This window comes from Culex quinquefasciatus, chromosome 3 (genome assembly GCF_015732765.1).
Source record: "Culex quinquefasciatus strain JHB chromosome 3, VPISU_Cqui_1.0_pri_paternal, whole genome shotgun sequence".
Lineage (NCBI taxonomy): Eukaryota > Metazoa > Arthropoda > Insecta > Diptera > Culicidae > Culex > Culex quinquefasciatus.
Genome location: NC_051863.1, coordinates 45,622,351 through 45,648,079, shown reverse-complemented (window position 1 = coordinate 45,648,079; position 25,729 = coordinate 45,622,351). Strand labels below are relative to the sequence as shown.

At 36.9% G+C, this 25,729-nt stretch overlaps 1 protein-coding gene across 1 annotated transcript in view; it reads left to right on the top strand.

The window, feature by feature from the left end:
* The window catches only part of LOC6049617, a 147,762-nt gene that overhangs the window by 102,777 nt on the left and 19,256 nt on the right, over positions 1-25,729 (top strand).

Genomic DNA, 25,729 nt, shown 5'->3' with positions numbered 1-25,729 from the left:
AGTTTTTCTCGCCAAGTTTCCTTTTCCATCGACCTAGCACTTTCCACACTCGCTACCAAACTGGTTCTAATCGCACTAGCAGTCTCTCTCCACCTTCGGACAATCTGTCGAGCTGTCCAACGCATCCAGCAGTGGTGCGCACGTCCTAGTTCCTAAACCTGATTGGATTCCAGCCGAGTGGTGCACTTTCCTTCGACGAGGCCCGATAAGCCCGATGAAAGTCTCCCGTTCGACCTAGTTCAGCGCTGCATCCAGGTTTCCCTGCCCTGTTAAACTGTCACTATCATTTTCCCTGGAGCGGGAACCCGTTCTGCGTCGACCTAATAAACACCACCTGGTTCGGGAAAGTGAAAAACAAACGGTTTGGTCCGAGCCCGTGTGTGCTCCCTGCTGCTACAGTTCATAGCCGATGGTTTGACAGTGATTTTGGTTGGACACACGGGGTAACTCGCTAGATTGGCAAAACTATTTTTCATCTGGCTTAGGCAGGCCACCTAGGGAAGTCAAACCATGACCATACGGCAAGGTTCGTGCTACACTTTTCCCTCGTTAAGGGGAAGTTCAAATGTGGCGCGTGGCGTTTCGGAAAATCAACGGCAATCCACTGGCTGTGGGGAAAAGTGCGCGCGCGCGCGCGAGAGAGCTTCGTTGTTTTAATACATTCAGATTTTACAGTTCGTTAAACAGATTTTTTAATTAGTGAATTTACGGCGGGGTTTTGTTTGGCGGATGGTCGGTCGGTCAGTCGGCGCTCGGCTCGCTTATAAATATAATAATTATGATGAGCACACATTTCACTTTTCATTTTTTCGCGCACAGACGCATAGTTGGGCTTAGGGTTGGGCCCGACACGATGATTTGCGGGTGTCGGTCATAGATCCCCGACGGAGTGGTGGATTTTCAAAAAAGGGTAGTCTCATCGCATTCACTTAGTATTTATTTGAATTTATCAGTTAGGAAAAATTAAACTAGGATGTTTGTAAAAAGAAAAGAGCAATTGGGTCTTAAAATGAAGCTTAGAATGCTGATATTATTGTTTACAGAGATAAAGCTTATTTTTCTAAGTACAATGAGCCTTTGTACGACCATAAAGAGTTTAAAATAGATTTTTAAATCAATTTTGAAAAATTAACCTCGTGGTCCTTCTTGACAGAAAAGGTCCTACTTGACAGCTCTTTCCAAGAGTACCATAGTTGATCCATCGGAAAAATATTGTCTTGGCAATAATTTTATTTGCATTAAAATGAAAAAACTAACTTAATCCACCTATGTGGTTGGTGCCTTCCTCACTCTTTTCCAACAATGGGTGATATGTATTCTGATGGATTTGGAAACAAATTTGATCCAAAAAAACACACATTTCACTCAAGGGCTCATAAGTGGCAGAACTCGAGGCAGGGTTGCCAGATCTTCAATGTTGTGGACTCGTTGGAAAGGTCTTTCGATTACCTAACCAACGATGGGTCGGATGATGGATCCGGACATTGTTTACATACATTAAAGTGAGATCCGGCTACAAAAAAAGTACATAAATATCACTTAAGTGGTCAGAACTCGAGACAGGGTTGCCAGATCTTCAATGTTCAAGACTCGTTGGAAAGGTCTTTCGATTACCTAACCAACGATGGGTCGAATGATGGATCCGGACATTGTTTACATACATTAAAGTGAGATCCGGCTACAAAAAAAGTACATAAATATCACTTAAGTGGTCAGAACTCGAGACAGGGTTTCCAGATCTTCAATGTTTAAGACTCGTTGGAAAGGTTTTTTAATTACCTAACCAACGATGGGTCGGATGATGGATCCGGACATTGTTTACATACATTTAAGTAAGATCCGGCTACAAAAAAAGTACATAAATATCACTTAAGTGGTCAGAACTCGAGACAGGGTTGCCAGATCTTCAATGTTTAGGACTCGTTGGAAAGGTCTTTTAATTACCTAACCAACGATGGGTCGGATGATGGATCCGGATATTGTTTACATACATTTAAGTGAGATCCGGCTACAAAAAAGTACATAAATATCACTTAAGTGGTCAGAACTCGAGGCAGGGTTGCCAGATCTTCAATGTTCAAGACTCGTTGGAAAGGTCTTTCGATTACCTAACCAACGATGGGTCGAATGATGGATCCGGACATTGTTTACATACATTTAAGTGAGATCCGGCTACAAAAAAGTACATAAATATCACTTAAGTGGTCAGAACTCGAGACAAGGTTGCCAGATCTTCAATGTTCAAGACTCGTTGGAAAGGTCTTTTAATAAGCTAACCAACGATGGGTCGGATGATGGATCCGAACATTGTTTACATACATTTAAGTGAGATCCGGCTACAAAAAAGTACATAAATATCACTTAAGTGGTCATAACTCGAGACAGGGTTGCCAGATCTTAAATGTTTTGGACTCGTTGGAAAGGTCTTTCGATTACCTAACCAACGATGGGTCGGATGATGGATCCGGACATAGTTTACATACATTTAAGTGAGATCCGGCTTCTAAAAAGTACATAAATATCACTTAAGTGGTCATAACTCGAGACAGGGTTGCCAGATCTTAAATGTTTTGGACTCGTTGGAAAGGTCTTTCGATTACCTAACCAACGATGGGTCGGATGATGGATCCGGACATAGTTTACATACATTTAAGTGAGATCCGGCTTCTAAAAAGTACATAAATATCACTTAAGTGGTCAGAACTCGAGACAGGGTTGCCAGATCTTCAATGTTGTAGATTCGTTGGAAAGGTCTTTTGATTACCTAGCCAACGATGGGTCGGATGATGGATCCGGACATTGTTTACATACATTTTAATGAGATCCGGCTACAAAAAAGTACATAAATATCACTTAAGTGGTTATAACTCGAGACAGGGTTGCCAGATCTTCAATGTTGTGGACTCGTTGGAAAGGTCTTTCAATTACCTAAATAACGATGTATAACATGATGATGTTTGATTCAGTTTACTGCCATTTATTCATCTTTCGAAAATATGCGAAAACACATTTTTATACATAACTTTTGAACTACTATCGAAACTTCAAAAAATTCAATAGCACCGTATGGGATCCTAAACCAAGTCGAATGCGACTGGTTTGGTCAAAATCGGTTCAGCCAGTGCTGAGAAAACTGAGTGACATTATTGGTCACATACACACACACATACACACACACATACACACACACATACACACACACATACACACAGACATTTGTTCAGTTTTCGATTCTGAGTCGATATGTATACATCAAGGTGGGTATTCGAGCTTTTAATAAAAAGTTCAATTTTAGAGCAGGATTATAGCCTTACCTCAGTGAGGAAGGCAAAAAGTGATCAAAAATGGTTTTTAATCGTGTTTTTTACCGTTGTACATAAAAATTGACAAACACCCAATTCTCAGAATTATCGGGGCATAATGAATTTTTGAATTAAATAAGTCATGATTCATATATTTTGGTCTACAAATTTTAGAAATTTATTTATTATATTGGCCGAAGGCAATTCAGTTCCACGGTTTTTGTGGGGTGAAGAAGTCGGCCGGATCAATTCCGATTATTTAAATTGACCGCTAAAAAGTAGATTGATAGATTTTAAAAAAGATTCATATCTGTGGTTCCAAACGCTATGGTTACCATAAAAAATTTAAAGAATTCTACATTAAGTGACGATTTAGGATTCCCTAGAGATGCATACTTCCATCAAACACTAAACCATCTAATATTTAACGTTTTCTTCTCATTGTACCATTTCAGGTAAGAACACATCTCATTTTATTTGGCAACGATCCTAAAGGAATCTCAACTCATCGTAAGTTTCCAAAAAACACTTCTTCGAGGTGTTTTGATAACCATATCATTTCAAAAAATGAACAGCAATCACCATTAAAATAGTAATTTTCAACGTTTTCTCCAAAATCGACTTTTCTTTGTATTTTTTATTAGTTTAATAATACTTTTTTCATGCATTGCCTATAACAAATGAAGCTATTTTGCATTATTCGTTTTCCATACAAGACTCTTTACAATTTTGCGGGCTGGCCATACAAAATGGCAAGAATATTCGAAAATCTGTATCTTGAGAAGAAATTTTCGGGTGCCAAAATTGCTTAACACTTATCACAACAAAAAAATCCCAATTCTTATATTTCACTAAAAGTTGAAATTCCAAAAATACGTCATTATTAGTTATCAAAAAAATATATATGTTTTAGATGACAGTAAAAGGCATCTTTACGCTAGATTTAAGGATAGTGCATAATTTTTTACCGGAAATACGATTTATTTGAAAAAAAAACTATTATAAGATGCCAAAACGAAGTTGCAATCGAAAAAAAAGCTTTCCACATTTTGAATAAAGTGAACCTTTAATAGTTCTTTTTAGGTAAAAAAATCCGGAAAATTGCAGTTTTCAGCAATTCATCATTCTTCATTAAGAAAAAAAGAAAAGCTGTGCAAATTTCCTAAATTTTCCAGTTTTTTACAGTTTTGATCAGACAGCGGATGGCTTTTAAATTTAAGATTTAGTATTTCTCAGTTTTACCTAATTTTCATTGTTAAAAAGAAACTTTTGTGAAGTTCTCTGCCCTTTGCTATAAAACTGAATTTGAAATTCAAAAATCTTGCCTATCATTTAATCTTCACTTGGTATTAACAAAAAAATTACAAATAAGGTATTGGGGTCCTTTTCGACCCCAAACTTTGAAAAATCGTCAAAAATCCAATTTTTGACCGATTCCGGTTCTTTTCGTCACAAATGAAAGCTTAGGATGTCCTCTTTTCTAAACCGACCTGGAAAACCGGATTTGGTGCTAGGCATTTGTGCAGATGCATGACCATGGAATGGCATATCTTTCAATTTCATTAAGTTTGATTTATCGGATGATAGGGTTCATCTCATATTCCGGAAGTGTCCCCAAGGAAACACCGGTCGGTACCCGGTTCCAGATTGGCTAGGATGGCTCAGTGATCGAAGGCATTACCAAAAAAAGACATATCTTACAATTTCATGGAGTTTGATGTGCAACATGATGGGTTCTCACCAAAAAAAGTCAAGTTGGCCGTTCATCGGGTACCTGGGAACCGGTACCAGGTTACCCAGAAGTGGCCAGTAACACTCCAGAGTGGTTCTAGCAATCGTGTATTGTGATTTTAGTAAGTTTAATTGATCGATTTCAACTATCATGAGTGTATTGGTATCACGTATACGTGAAAAACAGTAAAACATGAACTTTTCGGATGTTCCGCCTTCCTGGAACCGGTAGGTCACCTGGCCCTGATATTAATATTTGTGGTTAAAGTATAGGTAAATACATGTCGATTGCAAACCAGCGCATCCTGATTGATTCAAATTTGCCGGAGATACAGGTCGACTAATTTGGGGTCTCAAAAAGGTATTTTTTCGGTTGTAGCCGATTCCCGGTGGCCACAATGGCCAAATCCAATTTTCCAGCTTTCATTTGTGACCGAAAGAACCGGAATCGGCTTAAAACAGGATTTTTGACGACCCTAATACCTTTAAAGTAACATTTTTATGGTCGCTCCCCTAGGGGTCGTCCGGGGTTTATTTGTTTTAGTTGTATACAGCAATAGTTATGGCAAATTTAATTTCCAAAATGGCCGAAAAGGACCACAATACCGTAGGAAGGTGAAAATGTTCAGTATATGTTTTTAAGCCATTTCAAAAGATTTCTCTTCATTAAAAAATCAAAATATTTTATAGATATTTTATAGATAGGAGCAGAAAATTTCGTGATAAGGTGAAATGAAAAACGAAAAACTTTTTTGTAAATTTGAATAAAAAAATCAAAATTCTATAAAATTACTATAAATAGTTTGATAAAATGGTCAGTAGGGTGGCTTGAAGTTGTATGGGAAAATTTTAAATTGGACCAATTCAATCAGAACAGCCATTTTCCGACTCCATTTAGGCCCCCAAACAACTTCCCAAAATTTGGGAGCGACTGGAATTGACCCGGCTTTCCGCAAAGCGATTCAAATTTGTATGGAAATTTGTACTGGAAAACCCACTTTTTTACATTTTAATTTTCATAATTTTCAATTTTTACTAAATTTTTAAACTAACACCGTAGAAGTATAGTCCTGAATGTCCTCTACAACTTTCCTGAAGAAAGTATGGTCCTATCTTGCTTCTGAAAAAAAGTTATAGAGTTTTTAAAAGAGGCATTTCAAAATAAGTGCAGAAAATTATATTTCCTGAAAACACTGCTGTACTTCGGGTTAATATAAGGTGAAATTTCAAATCTTAATTTGTAACGCTGTAATGAAGCAACCTAGCAAAATGGTGTCTTAAGGAAAGTTGTTGTATATAAAAGTGGCTTTAATTTAAAATTATTGACATGCAGGGTGACACACTTACAGGGTGTCAACCAAGCATCAACTTCTATTGGATACTTTTTGGAGCATTGGTGTCTTCAAGTAACTTGATAAAAAAAGTAAAACCGAATTGATTTTTTAATAAAATTGATTTTAAAATTACCTGGTTGTTCAATGTGAACCAATACTTCACGTACAATTTACTGATAAAAATGAAATATAAAAATGAGTTGACACCGTGTACACTGTACATGTGTCACCCTGTTTTCCAACCATGTCAAAATAACTTGAAATAAGTAATTTTACAACTTTTCTTAAGACACCAATGCTCCAAAAGGAACCAGTAGAAGTTGATGCTTGGTTGACACCCTGTAAGTGTGTCACCCTGCATGTCAATAATTTTAAATTAAAGCCACTTTTATATACAACAACTTTCCTTTAGACACCATTATGCTAGGTTGCTTCATTACAGCGTTACAAATTAAGATTTGAAATTTCACCTTATATTAACCCGAAATACAGCAGTGTTGGCAGGAAATATAATTTTCTTCACTTATTTTGAAATGCCTCTTTTAAAAACTCTATAACTTTCTTCAGAAGCAAGATAGGACCATACTTTCTTCAGAAAAGTTGTAGAGGACATTCAGGACTATACTTCTACGGTGTTAGTTTGAAAATTTATTAAAAATTGAAAATTATAAAAATTAAAATGTAAAAAGGTGGGTTTTCCCATACAAATTTCCATACAAATTTGAATCGCTTTGCGGAAAGCCGGGTCAAATCCAATCGCTTCCATATTTTGGAGAGTTGTTTGGGGGCCTAAATGGAGCCGGAAAATGGTTGTTCTGAAAAAATGATCATACCGAGCCAACCTAATGGTCAGGCATCCAGTTCTATAAAGTCGCAGTAAAGTATTGATCATTTTACCTTTTAAATTAGTGTTAGAATGATACAAAATATAGATTGCGAGAGAGAGAAAGACAGAGAGAGCGAGAGAGAGAGAGAGAGAGAGAGAGAGAGAGAGAGAGAGAGAGAAATAGAGTATAAGTCATTCATTCTTTTTCGTGAAAGTATTTGGTTTTCATTACTAATTTATCAGATAGAACTAGTTTTTTTTTTTGTTTTTTGTTTAACTATTATTCTATACGATTAAGTGTGAATGAAATGAACCACCAATTAACGCGATGTCATTGTTAGTTTCACTTCCAGAGTCTATTTTTTTTTCTAAAAACTATATTTTTATTGTTTGTTTTTTTTTTTTTTTATTTTCCCTAATAGAGCACCCAACTACCAAAATTAAACGTAGAAAAATATGTAGCCTCCTTTCAGAGGCTTATGAATTGATCTTAGTTGAAAGGTTCTCCGAATCTTTGAATTGCATATATCACATCCTGGAACCGAACTGCTAAATTCTAATAAAAACACGAATTGAATTGAATTATTTTTGCGTTTTAAGGTTTTTTTTCAAACCGACTTAAGTAAAGGTTATTCAAAAACAGCCTAAAAGCAAAAAAAAATCTTGAACATACAAAATAACTCTAGATTTTGTTTTCATAGATTTTTTATGGTTTGTTTTCGCCCATTTCAATCAAAACAATGTAAATGGGTTGACCAAACATTCTATCCTGCTCATTCCTTATGTAAACAACAACTGCCGTGAGCAGGATAGACTGTTTATTTGTACATTGTTTTGCTTTTATGCAAAGAATTCACTGCATGAAGCAATGTATCAATGTTCTACCTACAAAATTACACATGTTACGAAAGAGTGACGAACACCACGTGCACGTGCGCGCTTCACGCGGCACACCTTTCCCAATTCACACGCATAATGATAAATACCCCCACCGTGAAGAGAGCGCGTGGAAGGCCCAAATCGCAGACTTAATCCGCGCGATGAGCAACAAAATAAGACGCAAAATGCAGCAACATCATCAACAACAGCTATGTTTAATGTTATTGTTATTATTTACGTTTGCTCGCGCACCGTTAACAGCTTAATATTGGCGCGGAAATTGGTTTTCCTAGAGTGGTGGTAGTTGGTGCGTGTGTGTGTGTGTGTGTACGCGTGCCTTGGCAGTGGCGAAGGTTTTGAAAGTTTTCTTTTTGGTCCGGTAGAGATGCCCGGAGTGTCCGAAGACCTGTGATTAGTGGGTACTTTTCACTTTCAGTCGTGGAGTTTGGCGCATGTTTGCCAGGGCAAGATTAGGTGGTGGTCACTTGCTGCACGCATACGGCAATCTTGACTGACGGATTGGCGGTGGTTTGACAGCTGAACAGCTTCACCAACCAGTGATGGTAGGGTTGAGTCCGACTGAGGCGTCTCATGATTCGTCGACACCAGGTCTGTGGAGTCGAAAATTGGAAGTCGGTAGAATCGGATTCTTTTGAGGATCTACAAACAACAAGATTTGACAGATGATGATCACTGGCCAGCATGCTAACGACCTCAATAGAGTGTGCGCAGTTGAACCCAACCCTTAGCAGGTTAAATATACGGAAGCCAAAATCAGATTGATTCTATGATTACACACGTGGTAATTGACTACCCGATAACGGCAACCAGCTACGTCAACGATTGCCACAAAGTACTACGCGGTCAAAGATGCATACCTAGCAGATAATAAGCCGCGTGACCTCTACAACGGCTGTTGTGAACCCGTACGGTACACCTTCCTTCCTAGTACCAGCAGCTGTGTGTTGATGAGCTGAACCGTTGAATACGAGCGGCGCACTTTCACAGTGTAGTTATACCTTCCAGGTATGTGGGAAGAGGTCGCTTCTTTTGTTTGCCGCGAAATTACTGTTCGGCTATCGACGCACCTGAACGCGGTCAAGTCCGCGTCGTGTGCGTCATGGACTTTTTAATGTCTTGATCGTGAGCTTTGCACGAGAATCTTTGCGAAACGGCTCGCGTTGAAGAAGATAGCGATTTTCGTAGCAAAAAGTCAGCTTTCTATGGGGTCGCAAGATTAGCATGTGGAAAGGGAAAGTTTTTGGAAGTTCATTGTTGTGGGTTCACTCTATTTCGGTGGTACTTGGAGAACACTTGTGCTTTTCATTGCTGAATTGCTTTCATGTCTGAATCTTTTACTTTATGTAGCCTCTCTAGGTCTTCAAATCATCAAACTCGATTTGAAATATTACCTGAATCTTGGAATCGGAATTTAATCTGAACTCAAATCTGAAACAGATACTTCAAAATCCGTGCAATATTGGCTCTTGTTATACAATACTTTGTTCCTAACAAAAATGTATAGAGGGAATGATGATCAAAAATGAATGAATTTTGTACTGATTTTTTTTCATTCGGTCCAGTTTCGGATCTTATTGCTTATGCCAACGGACATTTTTAGAAATTGTAAAAAGGATCGATTTTCACATAACCTTTATATTGAAAATGAACAGCTTTTATTGATGAGATTTTTGCAAGTTTTTAGACATTTAAAAAAAACCTTTTGCATCTTACTTTGTGAAACAAGTTTTAAAAGGAGTTATCTCAATCGAACAATTAAAGTGGGCATTCTGAACTTAAATTTGCATCGTTTCCATTCCTTCATAAACTGAGCTATAAATTATGGGCTAAGCCTTGCTCTGGGTGCGGAACATTTCGCTTGAAGTCGTTTTACAGTTTGCCGATGATCGCCGAAAACGTTTTGCCGAGGGTAGATTCACCGAATGGACAAATCAGCTGCTAAAATTGAAAAAAAAACCTTTTGTTTTCTTTCAACCATGAGCTGTTATTATGAAGATGATTTTTATTAATTTTTGTGAGTTTTATCGCTTAACCCTTTCAGGCCTTAATTTTCAAAAACTATTGTTTTAGTTGATGATGGAAAAATGATCCTGAATACGAAAATCATAGACTACTTTAGAAAATTTTGATCTTTAGGTCAGATATGACCAATTAGGTCTAAAAGGGTAAATTTAACAATCAATGTTTTTGCATTCTTCAAAACTTTTCTAACAATTGGTTAGAAAACATATTACTGTGTGTTTTATATTCATAAAAAATAGTTAAAAAAAATGATTAGATATAAACTATTTGTAATTAATTTCAGCATTCTTTTAAACACTAGTAGGGGAAAGTGGGGTAAGACAATCATATGGGGCAAGAGGAACAATCGCTCGTACGGCCGTAATTTTTACAATTTTGATTATTTCCAGTATGAGGAATTGTTGCTAGTAATGCAATTAGTTGGTTCTACTACCACCTTGCCACCAAAAAGTCGTAAACGCCACGGAGCATAACATTGAATGAAGTTTTTTTTTCAAAACCTTTGTTTTCTTATAATATTATAAAAGTACAAAATAAGGCTTAGCGTTCGTTTTAAGGCTCATTTTATAAAAATTCATTTTTTCCCATATCAGTAGTATCCCTACCCAAGTAACATTTTAGGCTTTATCAAAGCTGTCACAACCGCTATAAAACCTATCAGCCAAAACCAACATTAAAACCCCTTAGTCGTAACAAACTCCCCAGAACCTTGATAAACCCCACTTAAAACCCAAAAGGACCTCCGCAAAAGGTTGTTACGGCCTATTTATAAATCCTACATAGGAGTTCAAGGCTTTACAACTGAATCCTAACAACATCCTCAAAGCCTTGATAAAACCTTTTTTAAACCCGGTTTTATCCCTTATTCCCGAATCCCACTTTCCCGAATCCCATATCCCCGAAAATCATTTCCCCGAAAATTCCACATTCCCGAAAATCATTTCCCCGAAAGTGCCATTTCCCCGAAAATCATTTTCCCGAAATTTGCATATCCCCGAATGTCATTTACCTGAATGGCCATTTTACCGAATTGTCGTTTTCCCGATTTTACATATACCCGAATGGTTATTTCACCGAAAGTTGCATTTTCCCGAATGATATTAACTTAGATATAAACTAAATTGTTTTTTAGGGATATTTTTACAAAAGTATGACCTTATTTTAAATTCTCCTACGTGTGTTTTTAAATATGAAAAAAAAAATAAATAAATAAAAAACAAATAACCGTAGAAGGCCATTCATAAACCACGCGGAAACTTCAAGAAAGCGGGGGTTTGAGATCATCAACGTTTAATAAAAAAGATTTCTTTGTATGGGCAATTTTCAGCTAAGCACATTTCCAAAACGGTATCCACGTGGTAAGGATTGCACAGCAACGATATCTTTAAGCGACGACTCGAAACGCAGGAATCAGTTTTTTCTAGATTTTGTTTAACTTTTTTTGTTAAATCTAAATAGTTGATTATTGAATTACAAAATGCATTTTTTTTTTATATTTCATCACCGCTATCTTGTCATTTGTCCCTTTTTGACGTTCCGAGAAAAAAGCGTGTTAGTGCTTGACCTTTAATAAACGAAAAATAGAGCACGCTATGTAAACAATAACAAACACTTTTAATTTGGTTGACCATTCTGTGCATTGTCCTGAAAGTTGTTTGAATTTGGTTGCTGAGGTCCCGAGTTATAATTACAAACGTTCACGATAGTCGGACATGTACGTGTGTCAAACGCATTCTAATCTGAAACCTCTTTGGCCAGTTGTCGCACTTACAGCAATTTTCAGAGTGTGTCAAGTTAGCACGACACAAAAAAAATCAATTCCCGTAATCGTGAATAAAGTTCACGAATGTGAGATCCACGAAGGAATATATTCATGAGTATGGTGCATTTGCACTATAAACGTGAATATATTCCTTCGTGGTTCTCACAATCGTGAACTTTATTCACGGTTTCGAGAATTGATTTTTTTCTGTGGAGACGACATTTTCCGTTTTTAATTGAATATCTCAGAATTGAAATCGAATTTTGGGTATGTAGGTCAAAAGATGAGACATTGTGAGCTACACAAAATGGCGTTCTTAATTCAATTTGGCCCAAAATCGACGTACGACAAGTTAGCTCGACTGCGACGAAATGAGAAAAATAGGCAAATGTATTAAGCGGCACGCAGCTATTTAGATTTGTTCATTAGAAATATGTACCTGCTCAAGATGTTCTCCTTCTCTACATCATTGGTCATAGTCGGAGTTTTTGTTGGATTGGGCGAAGTCAGTTCTTTTTGAAAGGCAGTTGGAGTAACAAAATCTCAGAGTCCGGAATTCGAATCCTTTAACTTCACAGACTTGGAAAATATTCAAAATTTAAATGAAGCTCGGAAAAAAAAAATCTCGGAGTTTTTTGAACATGATACTTCATTGATCGCCACTTCCCCGAACCCGGTCAGGCGGGTATGCCCGTTGTCCAGAACAGCGCGCGCGGTTCTGGGCAACGGGCATACCCGCCTGACCGGGTTCGGGGAAATGGTCTTTCGAGGATATGGTCATTCGGGAAAATGATTTTCGGGGATGTGGAAAATTAGGGGAAGTGGCCATTCGGGAAAATGGTTTTTAGGGGAAGTCTCCATTCGGGGATGTGGCCATTCGGGGAAAAGGATTGTTCGGGGAAATGATTTTCGGGTAAATGGCATTTCGGAAAAGTGTCTTTTCGGAGATGTGGCATTCGGGGAAATGTCTTTTCGGGAATGTGAGTTTCGGGGAAATGTCATAGATTCGTTAAAACCTAGTCAGGAGTTATGGAAAAATGACATTTCATACGTCTTCAAACGTCTTATGCCAAATAGGTTTTATTTTAGCAAAAATAAGTCTTCGTCTTGCCAAATGAAATTATGGAGATGGTTGTCAAAAATGGCGATGATAAATAATAGATATTAAAGGTAATCCAAATAATTTGAAAGCTTAATTCTCGCAATTGATGGCTCAAATTCAGCTGCGGTTGAAATTTTATTGATAAATGTAGGGGAGATAGAGCCAAAAACTTCAACTCGCTTCAAAAATCAATATTCTGTAATCATAGTGTTTAACGTTAAAATTTTTTTATTGCAATTCTTTGAAAAAAATGTTCAAAATATTTTTAAACATCTATCGCTATATTAATCATATCAGAAATTCAGCATAAATGTGTGTTTTCATCAAATTTAAATTAAATTTTTCAGTTTTTCATTTTTTCTATCAAGATGGCGGTTAATCATATTCAATCAGAGCACGCGTTTAGCGCCATATTTATGCACTGCTATTTGGCCGCGATTAATGCTCTTTTAGGAGCTTATGGTTTTAAGTGAGCTTTTTACATGCCTAATGGCACTTGACAGCTACAACACCCTAGGTTTTAACAAAGCATGCGATAAAACCGTTTGGCTTGGCATTGCCATCTGGTTTTCAAGCCTCTATTAAAACTTTCATAAAACCTTATTGAAAGCCAGTCGGCTTTTATTTCCACCCGGTTTTATGTCCGAGGCATAAAACCCTGTTAGAACCTATTAATTAGCTATTGCTTGTTGGTTGCGGTGAATGCCCAAATAAAACTATTAAGCAATCAAGATGCTACAATAAAACCTCAATAAAACTTGGTGGTGGCTAGTTGGTTTAAAAATGTTACTTGGGTACCAATGATTTGCACCTTTTATAAAAAATGTTTTATCATTTCGTTGTTTTTGTTGAAAGCTTTTAATAAACCTTGTTTAAGTGGAACAAGAGTACCACATGGATTTTTGGTATGGAATAAAATACGAATTGCTACAAAAACATAGTTTATTGGAAAGTTCATGCATTAAAGTATTTAAAAACTGATAAAAAATTGTTTGAACTTATGTTCCTCAAACTATTTTTTTTTTTCAAAAACGATCATATTATTAGTGAAATATTATTATTTCATCTAAAAATTATAGAAACGTTTCAAATACATTTTAATATGACGTGTCAAATTGATAACAGTTAAATTGTTAGCAAATTAACATGCTATTTTATGCATTGTTCCTCTTGCCCCAACCGGTTGTTCGTCTTGCCCCACTAGTTGAATAGAAAGTACTGAAAATCAATCATTTTAAAATCATTTTTTTATCGTGAAAACTGGATTTTTTAGAAATTTGTTCTATAAAAGTCTTTGTCAAGACCTGGAATAAGATAATTATCAAAAAAAATAGATTTATAACGTTTTTATTGGGGCACCCCCTACAGCGTGGTGCAGACCCGTAATGCTATGCTAGATTTATAACGTTTTTATTGGGTTTTTAATAAGCATTTCCTTAGCTTGTTACACTTGCCCTATTTTCCCCTAGTTCATTTCAAATATTTCTTTAAATATTTTTTTTTAAATTTTGCATTTTTTCAACATGACTAGTTCTATGAACACAAATTGGACTACCAAATCATTGCTATAAGTGTTTGCATTCTTTCAACCATTCCCAATTTTTCAAAAATCTTTTTTTATATGGCATGAATTTTATATTCTTTAGAAAAATGATTTGAAAAAAAATATTAAAAAACTAATTTGAATTAATTTTAGCATTGTTTCACAAGTAGTTCTTTCTTTTTTAAGGATGATGTTAATTTTTTTATTTCGGATGTTATTAACTATAAGATCAAAATTTAGGTATTTTTTCAAAAATTGCTGTTAGTTGTTTTGACGATTTTTTTTAAAGTGCGGATCCCCCCGCGAGCCGCCTCCTTTCCTCTAACTAACCCCCAACTTTTGGCGAAATTACTATTTGGTGGAAATTCCTGTTCGGGGAAATGTTCCTGGTTCCTTTTTTCAATTAGGGAGACGGTTGGCATGAAATGGGAAACGTTTGTATAGAGAAAATAATGTATTTTTTTAGACATAAAACCATAAACAATCATAATTAGGTACAAAATTCCTTAAGGGGTTACATACATGTAAATTTGCAAAAATGTCAAGGGTTGGTATGAGCACACTCTTAATATTTTTAGAAATTAGTTTTCAGGACATAAAAATATACAATTTCATCTATAAACAAATTAAATATGAAGACATTTGGATGTACCATTGCCAAGTTTTAGCTAAATTAGCAGTTTCAAAAAACGGGTGCCACGATATCTGAACACTGCGTCGACTAAATCGGCTCAAAATTTTGATGAAGACTCACTAAACGAGTCCCGTGTGCATGACGAAGGCCGATTCTCAAAAAATTTATTTAAAAAAAATAAAAAAATATTTTTCTGATTTCATATAAAAAATCAACAGTTTTTATTTTTTGTAATTTTTCAAAAACCTGAATTTCAAAATCAGGCTTTGTCATGCACACGGGATATGTCTTGAGAGTCCTCACTCCAAATTTCTTTGAGGAGTTACTGTAAATCATCTTTGAAAGGATTTAAGTAATAATGGGAAATATGATTTTTTGAGATTTTTAACCCTTAATTCTTAATAAATCAAGCACGATCCAACGCTTCTCCAATCGCCAACCTCTCACTGACCGTCAACTTAAAATTGCATCAAAACACGCTAACAGCTTTAAACCACCACATTTGTCACTCGTTTAACGAGTAAGCGTTCACTTTTTTTGCCTGACATCTATCGTGTCCCAATTGTCTCATCTATTCCAATACCGGTTCACGAGGTACTTCCCGCGAAGAAAAATGAGATTTTCTAAAGTCAAGTCTGTTAGAAAAGCAAGGGGAAAGTATTCGTGCTGAAATATTGCTGATCCAGTTTTCCCAACCCCATGCCAATTTCACTCATTGGACCAGCAGTCGAGGACTTCCAGAAGTGGTGCCGTACACACCTCTTCTGTGCGAGTGCACGAGTCCGGTCTTGATTGTCGTGTAGCAGCACAGTGCCATTCGAAGACCTGTCCGGCCAGTTCGATAGCCTGGTCCGTTGGAAGAGTAATTTTCAATGTTTTTACCCCGCTCTTCCGTTCGACTTTACCGTAAGTCTCACGTTCATGGTCACAGCTGGTACAACTACTCGCGGGGTACTGGTCACAAGTCCTACAAGTTATCGCAGAGCATACTCTATAGACTGGTTCGTAACATAATTTCAACTAATTGTTCTATATGATTTGTTTAATCCATCAAAGATCTTCAGAACTCTACACCCTACACGCGACAACTTTGTTAGAAGTCTTGACAATAGATGTCAGAAGACAAACAATCTGTAAGAATATTGCAACTCTTAAAAATAATTTTAAATCTTGAACCAGTCTACTTTGTCCTGCAATCTCTATGAAGTCGTGAACCATATAGATTGGCACCATACTTACTTTCATGCTTCGCGGAGTAAACGTCCCCGGCCTGGCCTTGGATCCCCTCAGATTTCAAGTGTTCCTTCGGACTCACCGCTTGCGCGCCAACCACGAAGACCTGCTACCATTACCCACTTGCTCAAATGACTATCAAGTGCTTTTCTGTGCGCAAACAGGAGACATAAATTGGCTTTCACTAGTGTAGTGCTCGTTCGAGCTATTGAGGCTAGCAGATAGACTTTTTGTGCTGTTGATTTTTTGTATTATCCAGACATTTTAATAGTTATTAAAGGTTCGAGCCTAAAGATACCGCTATCGTTCCTCCAGGGAAATTGGGCACCCATTGAGGATCCTCGTAACGACGGAAAATCGTATTTTGATCTGATCCATTGTGAGCGTTGTCCTTAGCCGGTACCTCCGCAGCACGTGCACCATAATGATCTTCAACGAAAGCCAGGCGTAGCGCAGTCCGATGCAATTTCGGGGTCCGGCACTGAACGGAAGAAACGCGTACGGATGGCGCTGGGTGCAGTTCTCCGGCAGGAAGCGATCCGGGTTGAATTTGTCCGCGTCAGGACCCCAAGTGGACGGGTTGCGATGCAAATGGTGGAAATTTATCAGTATTTGCGAGTCGGCCGGAATGGTGTGCTTATCTGAAATCGAATGCCAAGCAAATCGGTAGATATGATATTATTTTGATGTTCTTAAAGAGGTTTTGGGGGATTGGGACACCATGAGGAAATTGTTCAACCACAAACTAAAGAAACGTTTGTAATTTGATGCGGGAATATTGTTTTTTTTTTTTTTGACCTCTTTATAACAATTCTTAAAAGAAAAAAATACTCGGTTTTATAGAACATTAAAAAATGTTTCAATATCTGAAGTATAAAAATTGAACAAGGCAAAATCAACTTTGGTTTATTCTATCAAATCGATACCAGAATTCAAGGAGTTATCATAATGTGATACATCTAAAACAATCATTTTTCAGTTTCAATTAAGGCTCTGAAAAGCATCATTCCCGGTCGGCCATTTGGCGGCCATGTTTGTTTTAGAAAAACATTCAAATCTTGATTCAGAATGTATCAATCCAATAATAGTTTTCTTTATATAGTTTGTAGAAGCATTTTACATATCGTGATTATTTTTTTATTTCAATTTACTAGTTCTGGACCCAGAATTCTGAACCTTCATTGACAGTCATTACCCCAAGAGTGAAAGAGACCTTCTACCACCTTAATAAATAATTAAAAAAACGAAAGGTACTCGTCGTCCACAATTTCAAGTGCTGTAAATTACAACATACATTGTCAAGATGAGTTCAAAGGGTTATCTTTATAATGAATAGTAACAAATAAAGTTTTTTTTTTTAATTTTACATACCATCCAACTTGATGTCCAGCGTCGCCACACGGCCAACGAAAGGTCCAACGGGATAAAGTCTCCAAACTTCTTTGCACACCGTTTCTATGTAAGACAACGCACTGGCATCCTCCATCGATACAAACTGGTCCGTATCGGGACAAACCCGTAAGATCTCTTCATGAACTCGTTCCTGGATGTCTGGGTGGATCGCCAGCATCAAAAATACCATTTTAAGTGTGGTGGCCGTTGTGTCATTCCCAGCTTCGATGATCGTGATCATATTGTCTATGATGTCCTCCTTTGTGAAATTGTCCGATTTCCGGGCCAAATCCAACAAACTGTCCAAAAATATGAGCGGTTTCCTGCCGTTCGCGATGTCTTCTTCAGCCTGCTTTTGATCACTTGGGGCAGAAGGTTTATCACTTTGCGCCTTAATGTCTAACACCTTCTCCGAAAAGTCACGCAAATATGTAAGATTTTCACGGTGAATTTTGCAATCGTTGGTAAAACGGTATAATAGATCAGAGTACTGAAGGGGGTAAAACATTCGCTTAGTGGTAAGCTCAAGATATTTTTCAGCTACTTTGACGAGCTCATCGCCTAACGGTGTCCGTTGCAAGTCCAAATTCACGCCAAATGCTGTGTCTAGAACAGTACAAAATAAATAAAACATTTATGCAGATTCATTCACTTTCACTTACTCAAAATAGTGTCCAGGAAACACTTGACGAAATCGTTGGAGAGATCATGCTCACCCTGGCCAACATATTTTTCCAAATTCTCAACAAGAATCGTGCTTTTTGTATTGAAGGTCCGGGCAACATCACTCACAATGGCCTTCCCGAACGAATGATTTAAGTTTTTGCGTAACCCTTTCCAGACATGACCTAAAACGTAGGTGCGTACAGTATATTTGGCATTTCTGTAAAGTTTTGTTTGAATTACCTTTAGCAACGAGGAGTCCACGATTTACGTTGAAAAACTCGTACATGCCTAGTTTATCCAAGCAGTGTTTCGAGTTCAGCACTGTTTTCAAGTGGTCTGGATTGTCCAACAACACGTATAGCAATGGGCCTATGTGGATACTTATTGGATATCTGTAGCTTCTTCCGATTGACGAAACGTAGTTGAAGATCTTTTCTGGAGGCGAAAAAATACATTTTTGTGAAATTGATTTTTGCTATTATGCTAAGCACATCTGGAAAATATGAAAATATTATGAAAAAAATACTTTTTTTTTAATTCTGAGTACGCCATCAAATCACAACATAAGGCTGCAAATCACTGAAAAACAAATCTTTTTTCGAATGTTCAAAAATGCAAGGGATCGTACCGCCCCTCCATCGCGAAATATCGATAAATTGAGCTTGGATACACGCAAATCGAAGAGGGGCCAAGGCAACTTATTTCCGATTTCGTGTGAGTTGACGGAGAATTACCCATATGTCAAAGGTCTCGGGATTGACCTCACAAGTGACGAGTTTTTGTAAATAAATAGAGTTTGATATTCTGAAGAGTGTTTTTATTTTGGTTTCCTCAGTTCGAGAATTCTTCATCCAAAGCTTTATTTTGAAATGATCACCTCCAGTATTGTACTTCAACAGGATAAAGAGATTTCCAATCAGTGGCAGCGAGGGGGGCCCGTCCATGTTTGCAACAGCAGCCACTATTTTCCTCCTGGACCACTGGTAGTACACGGAAATTAAGATCATAACCAACACGAAACACACCCCATACATTGTGCACTAGATATTCACTTGAATTCACAAAAAAAAAAAACAAAAAGTCTTTTCTTCACTGTTGCTTGCACCTTTCTGATACCGCACAACAAGAGTGGACAGAATTTATTTAAGATTCGAAACAAAAAAACTAAAATAGGTCAATGGCAGAAGCCAGCAGTGAAAGGGACATTTTATTTGGATATGATGGTATGGTTTGGAAAAACGAACGCGTGGAGTTATTCGACTGTTTTCAAGACCTTTTCGATTTAGTAGGTCTTCAGAAAAGTTGCTGAAAATCGAGGGATAGCATAGCATAGCATAGCATAGCATAACGGGTCTGTACCACGCTGTAGGGGGTGTCACAATGAGTTGCTGAAAAACGATGGATTTATGCACATTTATTTCACCTGGTGGCTCAGAACCTTTTGAGCCGTTAATAGTGAAGTTTAAACCATTTGCTTCAACAATGGTGCTACCAGCATGACATAACCTGGTTTTTAAACCCACCATGAATCGCAACGAAAAACAAAACGGAACGGAAAAATCAATCACTAACATCACCTTAACGAAAATTCCCAGTATGATTTGGACAAAACACCGAAGCCTCTATACACCAAACTATCTACCTCGTGATAACGGGTCCGTCCGAAAGTTGTCTGCGCGCGTTCATCTCCGACAGCTCCACGTGGCGAGGTAGGTACACAGCAGCAGTGAGCTATAATAGGACTTGCCATGGAGGGCGCCGCTCGAATTTTCTCTCGCACAATCGCGTATACACAACAAGTGGCGTGAAATTTGACCCACTAAAACTGGGCTGGCCTCAGTTAAGGTCAAATCTGCACTGGGGGTTTAAACCTTTATATCCTGGTGTGGTTCCCCTAGAACGGCACACTAGTGATGACTCTCACGCCAAATATCAGACCATTTGGTACCTTGTCTCATGCGGGTTATAATTTATAAGGAAATGTTCAATTTCGTTCATGTTTGGCCATACTAGAAGTTGCTGTTACATGGCGCGAGAATCTCTGCGAGTATACCTTACAAAGAGAATGACATCTCAACTTTATTTGAGAACTTTTTTTTTAAGCTTCGTCATCCCGGTACGAGAATTGAACTCACGACCTCTGGATTGGAAATCCAGCACGCCGTTATTCGAAATCCATCCCCCACCGGTCAGTATTCCCAGTGAGCAGATTTACTCTTTGAATGAATCTGACTTTTCAAGATCCTAACCTACCTCTGGGTGCAATTTTCCGGCAGGAATCGTTTCGGGTTGAAATAATCTGTGTCGGAACCCCACTCTAAAGGTTTACGTAGCAATTGAGGAAGATTTATAACCACCGTCGAATTGGCCGGAATAGTGTGCTTAGGCTTCATCCACAAAGTACGTCACGCTAAAATCAGCCAAAATTTACCCCTCCCCCTTTGTCACGCTTTTCCTATAGGGAGAGTGGGGAGACTTGATCCCCTTTTTTTGTATCGCACATAACTCTGTCAATTTCTCACAAAACTATGATCTTTTTGCATGAATTGAAAGCTTAAACATTCAACTATGTTTGGCTGATAAGGGTATTTCATCAGATAAACTCTTCGAATCATGCCAAGCGTTTTAAAAAAATATTTTAAACCGGCATTTTCAAAATGTTGGGGGTAACTTGATCCCCCTTTCAACATTTTGAAGAAATCTTAAGCAAAATGTTTCTTATTCATCCAAACTTTTAATTTTCTATAAGTCACAGCAATTTCACATTAAACCTGAACGTTTGTGTTCAAAATGTAACAAGTTTAGCTTGCAAAATATTTAAAAACATAAAATTTTCTTTTTTAGGCCAAAATTGAGCATGTTTATAAAAGCTGGTAATTTTTATTTACAAAACTTTTGAAAAATGGTTCAAACTGCAGTAAGTTATATACAACTATACTAAAGAAAACTATGTACGAAAACCCAGCCCAATTATTTAATCTTGAGGCTGATTCCAGTGACTGTAAAAATGCAGGGATCAAGTCTCCCTAAACGCACTTTTTTAAACAATTTATTGTAAAAATAGTATGACGATAAATTTAAAGTCAAATGCGTAAGGGTTTTGGAGTTGATATGTTTATCAAACAATTCATGTATAAAAAATATTTTTTTGAATAATTTTTGAGTGTTTTCTATACTTATCAAAACAAAGAAAAAAGATCTCTTGGAAGTTTTTTGCAGCACTTCTTAGAAAAATGTGTGTAACTCAATCTAAAATTTTTTTAATTTTTTTCTTTGTTTTCTACAATGAGTTTTAATCAATTTCGCACAACTTTCTAGAACAAAGCTAATTGTTTTACCCACATGCTGACGAGATACAGGCTTGGGATCAAGTCTCCCCGGGGATCAAGTCTCCCCACTCTCCCCTACTTATAACATGCAATGTCACACTTGCTCAAACCCCCCCCCCCTCCCCCCTTAGAGCGTGACACACTTTATGGATGACGCCTTATCTAAAATTGAAATTTGAACAATTCTCTACAAAATCGGCTGATTTCGACCATTTTTATTTTTTTATTTTGCTCAAACATTGTGGGGACCTTCCATATGACCAAAGAAGCTATTTTGTGTCATTGGTTCTGCCATACAAGCCTCCATACATTTTTGGCAGCTGTCCATACACAAATGGTATGTAGGGGAAATATACCTTTTCCAATCAAACACCTATCTTCGTCATACGAAGCGTTTGATGCTCATTTAAAGCTCCAAAAATACTATTTAGGCTATCCAGGTTTTTAAGCGAAGATGGCGTTTGAATGGTGAACGCCCGAAATGTCAAAATCGCGCAGTAGCACCAACATTAGAAAAAAAATGTGGCTGTCATGCCATGGCACACTTGTTCCGTAATGTTGGTACCACTGCGTGATTTTGACATTTCGGGCGTTCACCATTCAAACGCCATCTTCGCTTAAAAACCTCGATATACTTACCAGCAACAGCACCGCCTCGGGTAAGCACTCAAATGTATGCCACTTACTGGCCAAAAAGATCAAATTTAATGCACTTTTGATCATAATTTCTATTTTGCTAGACCATTTCTCATCATTTTGGTGGCACACACAGTGACACTCACGAGAAACCCTCAAACGCTTAATAAATATCGCCAAAATCAACTTTTCACTTTCGCTTACTTTTTCACGGCGATTTCGCTACAAAACTGCCCCCAACTTTCGGCAACGTGTTCTTTTGCACATTAGTTGATCACTCACTTGAAATATAATCCCGAAACTATTGGCACTACGCCCCCCGGGGCATGGCCTTCCTCTAACGTGGGATTTCTGCTCCAGCGCCTCTGACGAGACAGGAGAAACCGGGACCGACGTTTTACTTCACCATCCGATAGAAGCTCAGTGGATAAGGCGGGAATCGAACCCGCGTCTCATAGCATTTTACATGTAAATAATTAGCAAGCGCCATAAAAAAAACAAACGTGCAAAGTCTTTTGACGTTTCAATTTTGACGACCCATTCCAATCGAAGGCTTAAGAAAACCAAGCGAGGAGCGAAGGCAAATAAAGAACAAAGGGTGGCCACCACCACCACCAGCAGCGCCTGTTGGTTTGAGCCAGAGATGCCAGGAAATTTTCTCTATAAATGCTACTTTACACAGAAAAAAATGATGGTAATATTCATCAGGAAATGGTGACAGATTTTGTGGCAAAATAAATGATAAATTTTACCCCAAAAAATTATGAATTTTCATCAGTTTTTGATGAATATTCATCAGGTTCACATTTTTACACATTTTTTTATGTGATATTACACAAATAAAGAAGTAATATTCAACCTACCAAATTTTCAACATTCCAAAATTCAACTTTTTTTTCTGTGTACGTTAGTGTTCGCTTAAAATTTCATCAATTTTGGCAGCACTACACAGAAAAAAAAAGTTGAATTTTGGAATGTTGAAAATTTGGTAGGTTGAATATTACCTCTTTATTTGTGTAATATTACATAAAAAATGTGTAAAAATGTGAATCTGATGAATATTCTTCAAAAATTGATGAAAATTCATCATTTTCTGGGGTAAAATTTATCATTTATTTTGCCACAAAATCTGTCACCATTTCCTGATGAATATTACCATCATTTTTTTTTTCTGTAAGCAAAGCGCTGGAAGGAAAAGAACTAAGCTGAAAATAGGAAAATGGGCGTGGCCCAATGCACTCGTTTCATTAGAATTCATTTTGGAAATATTTTTTTCATATGCTTGTAAAAGGAATAGAATAACTTTCAATAAAAGTGAAAATAACCATAAATGTTCACAAAAAGTTGCTCTACTCGTTGGTGTACTTGGTTTTAGTAAATTTCAAGGAACACTCCAGATTATCCAGCATCATTCAAACACGACCGCTTATAAGGCTTAAAATGGGTTTATTCCCCCTAAATATTCAAACAGCTTTAGCTTTTGAGTGAATTTTCTGATCAGATGATCGGTAAAGTTGTAGGTATTGTTGATGCTATTGAGCAATTCTCTACCAAAACCGGAAATCGATTTTATTTGTATTTTTTTATTTGGCTCAAACTTTGTGGGGGCCTTCCTATGACCAAATAAACTATTTTGTGTTATTGGTTCATCCATACAAGTCTCCATACAATTTTGGCTGCTGTCCATACAAAAATGGTATGTAAATATTCAAACAGCTGTAACTTTTGAGTGAATTTTCTGATCAATTTGGTGTCTTCGGCAAAGTTGTAGGTATTGTTAAGGACTTTTGAGAAAAAAATAGGTACACGGAAAAAAACTTGCAGATTTTTTATCAACTTTTTTTTCACTAAAACTCAATTTCCCAAAAAAAATCGCAAATTTTCAATTTTATAGCCAATTTTCTGAACTTCTCAAAAAACATATTTTTAGAAATGGTCACTAATGATAACTATTTTTAAAAACTGAAAAACTAAAATCAAACTTTCGGTGGCTATATCTTGAAAATGGAGCACTTTATCAAAAAATCTGTAAGGTACTTTTCGATTGCAAATTCAATTTTGCATTAAAAAATAATGTCAAACTTGTTTTTGCATGAAACTTCAATTTTTCCACAAATCACTGTTTTTCAAAATTCATAACTCGGCGGCAGATTTTTTGACCATGTTTCTATATGGCTAAAAAGTTGCGGATTTTTGTCCTCTAAAACATATCAAAAATCTCGAAAAAAAATCTGCCGTCAAGTTAGGAAGTTTTGAGAAAATAGTGATTTTTGGGTAAAATAAATTTTATACCAAAATTTACTTTATACATTTTTTGATAAAGGGCTCCGTTTTGAAGATATAACCACCGAAAGTTTGATTTTAGTTAAACAGTTTCAGATTTTCGATTTTGGAAAATAGTGACCATTTGTGACCATTTCTACATTTTTTTAAGTTCACTCAATCCACCTATGTGGTTGATGCCTTCCTCAATTTTTACCAACAATGGATAATAAGATGGGTTTGGACACAAATTTCCTCAATTATTTGTTTAGATACAAAGTACACAAATATCAATTAAGTGATCTTAACTCAAGGCAGGGTTGCCAGATCTTTAATGTTTTGGACTCGTTGGAAAGGTTCTATTTCTATTATTCTATTTTATTTCTATTACCTAACCAACGATGTGTAGGATGATGATAATCCGAAAAGACTGCTTGTTTACAAACGCAGATACGCCCTATTGAACTGTTACTGTGGCATTTTCTAATGTCAATATGTCAGCAACTAAATTTTAAATTGCCAAACATTCAATATTTTGGCCTTTTTATGATTTTTTGACAATGCTTCTCTATGGCTCAAAAGTTGCGGTTTTTCGTCACCTAAAACATATCAAAAAAATTCTAAGATAAAAAAATACGTATTTTAGGAAATTGAGTTTTTGTGAAAAATAAGTTGCTGTTTTTAGTCCGAAGTCAGTCTGTACGAAAAAAATCGGGATAGTGGAGGGGTAAAAATATCATATGACCGACGTATTTTTTTCCAAATTCGAAGAAGTCAATTTCAGCATCATGTGTAGATTTCCAAACACTGCAACGCGGGCGGTCCGTCCATGTTGACCACTGGCGCCAGGGTCTTCCTTCTGGACCATTGGTGGATCACGTGGTCAAAGTTGAAAGAATTTATTTTGAGTCGCGAAAAAAGAAACACTAAAACAGATCAATGGTAGAATTCACCAGTGAAAAGGCCATACGCGATGGACTTCGGTATCCAGTCGGATGGATTGCATACTTCGATGTTTTAAAGCAACAAGCTGATCATAATCATTTTTATTTTGG